Source organism: Perissodus microlepis, chromosome 15 (genome assembly GCF_051167445.1).
Source record: "Perissodus microlepis isolate ML-2025 ecotype Zambia chromosome 15, ASM5116744v1, whole genome shotgun sequence".
NCBI classification, from domain to species: Eukaryota; Metazoa; Chordata; class Actinopteri; order Cichliformes; family Cichlidae; genus Perissodus; species Perissodus microlepis.
Genome location: NC_140475.1, coordinates 29705653 through 29711899, shown reverse-complemented (window position 1 = coordinate 29711899; position 6247 = coordinate 29705653). Strand labels below are relative to the sequence as shown.

Sequence of the window (6247 nt, the reverse complement as noted above, 5' to 3'; positions counted from 1 at the left end):
GCTCCGGAAGTAAGAGCTCTTTTAACAGGAAAAAACCTCCAGCAGAACCCGGCTCAGGGAGAGGTGGCCATCTGCTGCAACTGGTCGGGGCAAAGGAATGGTGTGTGATATAATGTTTTTTTCAAAAGCGGCTTGCATAGGTAAGCCTTTATTGGAAAAAGCCAAGTAGAAAAGAAAATAAAATAAAACAGCACTGTTTTTACACACAAATATAATTATTTTATTCCCTAATTGCAATGGTAATTTCATGAATATGAAATATATAATATTTCACGAATTAAATGAGAGACCCCGAATATTCATAAAATCCAGAAGAAAAAAATATTACATAAGAGGTATATAGAGTCATTATGGCCATCTCCTCTTTACAGAAATTCTCTAGATACTTTAGGTTTTTTGGTTGCCATTTATCCACTCGAAGCTTCTGCTTTCTCCACAGATTTTTCTATATATTACTGAGGTTTGGAGACTGGCTAGTCAAATCTATTAGCTTAATTTGCTTCCTCTTTAGCCACTCCTTGTTGTCTTGGCAGTATGTTTTGGGTCATTGTCATACTGGAAGACCCAGCTTCAGTGTTCTGATTGAGGAAAAAGGGTTCTTGTCCAAGAGTTTAAAGTACATAGCCTCTTCTATTGGCTCATCCATACAGTGAAGTCATCCTGTACCCTTTCCAGAAATAATTCCCAAAGCATAATGTTGCCAGTGGCCAACAGCTTTTGGGGGATTCACCCTGTTAGTGCAAACATACCATTTTAAGCCTGACAAATTGTAATATTATTGCTTTTTCCATAGACTCATGTGTGAAATTATGTGTAAATGTGTGAAATGTTTTGGGAGGTCACGGTGGTCTGTTCTTAGGATTACCATGTACTTGGCATTGCCTTATTCTCCCAGATGTTCTTTTAGTATTGCTCAGTTTCTGCCCTCTGGATATGCCCATGTTGTTTCCTTGCACCTCTTCCTCAATCACCCATTTGGATGTGAATGGATGAATAAGGCAATTTGAATGCTTAGATTAGACAAGAAGCAGTCCATTTACCATTTCAACGTGCATCAGTGAGCCTTGGCCACCCATGACCCTGTCACTGGTTCACCACTGTTCATGCCTGTGGTGGGGTGTGTTTGGTGGCTTGGCTGCAGGGAGGGGAGCAGCGGGTCCAGATTGTGGAGTCCATTGATGCTGCTTTCTGGAGGGACAGATGGGACCAGAGGACCATCCCTTCGCGTTTGCAAGGGGGCTGAACAACACCGTGGCAAGGTGGCTGCAGGAGGTGCGGCTGCTGAACATGGTGGTGCTCATGGAGGGGCTCAGGGCCAGGACGATGGAGTGGGTCTGCTGTTGCTGGCTGGCGAGTCTCGAGGCTGCATTGACGCTGGCCGACGACCACCTGGCAACCCGACTGGAACACCCGTGGGAACAGCCATGGCCAGCAGCGAGGGACCGATTGGTCCTGGCCCCACTAAGGAGGGTCTTGGGAGGAGGAGGAGCGGGACCTTCCCGGGAGACCCCACCGGTTCCACTCAGTTGGTAAAGAGATACTGACTGACCACAGCACGCTGTTCATATCTCTTACACTAAAAGAGCTTTATAAATTTTTGAGCATTAAAATTCGTACCAGCATCTATCACCCTCAGACTGATGGGCTGGTGGAGCGGCAGAATAAGACTTTAAAGTCCATGATTTGGAAGTTCATTCACGAGGATGAATGTAATTGGGATTGCTGGTTAGACCCCCTGTTGTTGCCTAGACTCAGGCAATTTTCACTGGGAGATAAATTGCTTGTGTTAGTCCCTTCTTCTAACTCAAAGTTACTAGCCAAGTGGCAAGGACCCTTTGTGGTCACACGACCAGTGGGGAATGTGGACTATAAGGTGTTATGGTTGGACAGGGGTGGAGCCACACAGATATATCACCTCAGCGTCTTTAAATCATGGAGAGAGGCTGAAACCACTTCTCTGGTGAGCCTGGTTAAGGAGAGAGATGAGTTGGGGCCGGACGTGCCAAATTCTACTATTCCCACCTCCCCCCATTCTGATGACCATCTCACACAGGCCCAGGGAGCTGATGCTGCTGCATTGCAACAGCGTTTTGCAGATGTATTCTCCCTCTTACCCGGCCATACGAATCTCATGGAGCATCACTTTGAAACACAGCCTGGCATGATGATGTGTTCATGGCCCTACAGGTTACCGGAGCACAAAAGAGATGAGGTGTCAAACTTTGATGCTTATCCTATGCCCTGGGTTGACTAACTCCTGGACCGGTTAGGCACTGCTAGCTTTTTTATGACGCTGGATTTGACCGAGGGCTACTGGCAGATTCCCTTATTTGAAGAGTCCAAGGGTTGTACAATTTTGTCACACTTCCATTCGGCTTGTTCGGATGGCTCCCCGTCCTAATTTGGACGGTGGGGGTGTGTGGCGGGGTGTGGTTGGTGGCTCGGTTGCAGGGGAGGAGTGGACTTTTTTCAAAAGTAGCAGTATTTTGAAAAAAAATACTAGACATATTGATTTTGATGCTAGGCCCTTCAAAATAAGGAAACATGCCCTCCATCCATCAGAGTGCATAGGTAAATGTCAAAACATTGTTCTACCTTCAAGGTTCCTTTATTTGTGATTCACTTCTTAAAAAGATGACTCTTTTTGATAATAATAGACAACACAAAAATTCTCTCACACAGTCGGTAATTATGCTGTAAAAATAAAATAAATTTAATTTCCAGATCAGTGATGAGTGGCCTTTGTTGAAAAACTGATCAAAACTCTAATGGTGTTCTATATGGGCTACTCAAGGGCAAAAGTTCAAAGAAAAGATTGGGAGGAGTCTGATAATTCCATTATGATATATATTTCTTTCTGAATGGGATGTGAAAATATCATTCAGGGCAGGTATGCATGTATTTATTTTATTTGCAGTTTTAGCAATCTCCCCAGGGCCTGAAAGGCTGCAGAGCTGCTGCTATACCACACTAAGATGCCATAGGTCAGGAGGCTTTCAATGGAGCAGTGACACCAGTAGATGATGTGGCACGTTAAGTCATAACCATGTCTGAGGTTTTAATCTGGCAAGCCTCCTGCTAGTAAGTACTGCTAGTAAATGCTAGTAACAATGTCCTAATCTTGTGCACCTGATGTGCACCTATGTGTGAATTCAGGCATTTTAAGTGGTAATAAATATGGGGGTGTCCTAATTTAATCTTCACCATTAAATTGCATTTTTAAAGAATTTCCATTTTAAACATTTAGTAATATTACTGGGATCTCCCACTATTGTTAAAATTTATATTAAATATATTTCCAAATACATTAGTAAACATACAGGCTTTTTATAGGGTGTTAACATTTTTTACAAGAATGAATTTGCCCAGGAACCAGATGCTGGTGATCCACCATGTTTCTTCTAAAATCAACAATGAATTTTTTATTTATTTATTTTTGTGTTTAAATTCAGGGTGTTAACTGCACACCAGCCTGTCAACCACTGCACCTCCTTCCTGTATGCTGTCTCATTTCCTCTTTTCATAAGGCCCATCACAGTTGTATCACATGCAAAATCCACTCTCACTGGCATCTTTTGTCCTGCTTGTCTGCTCTGTTACCTGGCTCTGCTATCATTGAGTTGAGCCATGTCTCCATAAACACCATGATGCAGCAGTCTCAAAAATTCTACTGAGCAGAAAAGGTGAGTGTTAACTTACTCATTGGAGGCCTGCATAAGTTACGTACACAGTCTTGCTATTGTTTCCTGTTTCTGCACTGCCTCTGTCGCCTTCCCCCAGGACAGTAATCCACTGAGATCCTGGTAGTCTGACGATCTCATCCCAGGTCACGGTGGTCAAAAAAGCTAATAGACCTTAAACTGATCTGTCTATTAGTCCCTGATGACTGTATTTTATGCTCACATAAGCATATGCGGTACTCACTAACAAGTCAAATAATATAACCATTTCACAGAATACTAAGCCAATCTGGTCTTTAATTTATGACGTATGAACCCCGCTTCCGGACTCAAACACTCCTGTGGTCAATATGCCGCAATGCTGTGTTTTAACCGATCTGGTTCAAAACAACAGTCTAATCTGTCATTTTACCGGTTTCCTTGTGAAAAGAAAGAGAAGAGGAAGTGGCTGAAGTTGATAAGGTACGTTACAATTCTTAAGTGAATGAATAAACTTGTAAGATAAGAGCAAGTGGGTTCTTACTTTAGTTAGCTAATATAGCTAGTCATGAACAATTAAAACCCGCTACTAAAAGACAAACTGGCTTTTACGAGTAATTTTACTTTTTTGAAGTCATTTTTATTTCTACAAGCAAAGATCAAAAGCTAAGGGTCACTTCGCTATATATGAACCTTAGCTAGCTTTCGACGCACCGAGGAATAAAAATTACGTCCAAAAAGCGATGTCTATGTAAAAAAAATACATTAAAATCCCTAGCCTATGTGCCAGTTAATTACCAAAATAAAGACCTAACCAACAAATAGCTAGCAAAGTTTGCCAGTACTTATCTTTCTGCTAAGCTTAAAAACAAAATAGTACAACAACTTGAATAATTATGGTCACGGTCTGTGACCAGTCATCCAGGTCATCGTAGTCTAAGGAGCTTGGAAAGAAAAGTGTCTGGACTTCTTTAACCCTGTTAGGAAAGAGAAGAAAAAAGAGCAGGTCCCAGCTAGTGGTGAAAATCAGAGTGAAAGATCAGATGAGCTTCATCATTCCAACGATGCAGATACACAGACAGCTACTGCAAGTTCCACAAGTTTTTCCAAGAATCTTCTGGTGCTAGAGATTCAGATTGACATACTAAGAATAGAGAATGAAAAACTAAAAGAACAAGTAGAGAAGCTGATGCAGACTTTCTCATTCAGTCAAATATCTGACAATCCTGAAAGGGTCCAGTACTATACTGGATTGCTTGATGCTGCTACTGTCCTGTTTTTAGAAGCCCTTCTTTCCAGATTTAATCTTAAATATCATTCTGATTGGACTGCCCAAATGATGCTCCTAGTTGACCAGTTATTTCTAACCCTGATGAAGCTCAAACTTAATTGTGGTCATGTGGACCTTGCAACAAGGTTTAACTGCAGCACAGCCACAGTAACTAATATTTTTACAACAATTGTAAGTTCACTGTATGACATTTTGTATGTTGGCATGCTGGAAAACAACATTCCCTCAAGAGCCAAGAATCGGACATCGCTGCCAGATTGCTTCCAACCATTTCCTAACTGCAGGATTGTGGCTTGACTGCATGGAAGTTTCTGTTTCTAACACAGAGAGACTTGACACACAAAGTCATTTGTACAGCCAGTACAAAGGACGGACCACACTAAAGGCTAATTGGTGTGGCTCCTAATGGTGTAATAACCTTTGTAAGCAACTTGTAAGGTGGAGGTGCCTCAGATAAGGCCATAACAGCTGACTATGGAGCACTGCAACATCTACTATCAGGTGACATGGTCATTGCAGATAAGGGCTTCACAATTTGGGACATCCTACCAGAGGGGGTCTCACTGAACATTCCGCCTTTCCTCACCAATGGACAGTTGTAACAGGAGGAAGTGAACAACAACAGGAAGATTTCCTGCACAAGTTTACATGTAGAGCGTTCCATTCAAAGACTGAAACTTTTCTCAATTTTGCATCACATCCCACATCAGTTCAGAAAGAATATTAATAAGATCTTGAAAGCATGTGTGTGTCTTACAAATTTAAACACACCTATTCTCCGTGAAATTGAATGAATTATACCTGTGAGAGTGCAGAGGTAAAAGTACATTCCCAGTCAACACACATATGTGGGGCCCAAATAGGGAGCAGCAGGGCTAATATTTGGGGCCCACTTGGGAAACCCAACTGGGGTCCAGCTAATTTTGTCCTCAGTTTCCATGGTGGCCCCAAATGTGTTTGCCCAGATGGATTAATGATGGGACCCGGATGGGCCCCAAATCAGGCCCAGCCAACAAATGAGTATGGGGCCCAGATGGGTAGAAGCAGATCTGATATTTGGGGCCCACTTGGGTTACCCACCTGGGACCCAGCTAATTTTGTCCTCAGTTTCCATGGTGGCCCCAAATGTGTTTGCCCAGATGGATTAATGATGGGACCCGGATGGGCCCCAAATCAGGCCCAGCCAACAAATGAGTATGGGGCCCAGATGGGTAGAAGCAGATCTGATATTTGGGGCCCACTTGGGTTACCCACCTGGGACCCAGCTAATTTTGTCCTCAGTTTCCATGGTGGCCCC

The 6247-nt window shown here is 42.8% G+C and overlaps 1 pseudogene; it reads left to right on the top strand.

The window, feature by feature from the left end:
• Positions 1 to 1178: 1178 nt before the first annotated feature.
• LOC146372376 (uncharacterized) lies at positions 1179 to 5744 on the top strand (annotated as a pseudogene).
• The last annotated feature ends 503 nt before the right edge of the window (positions 5745 to 6247 follow it).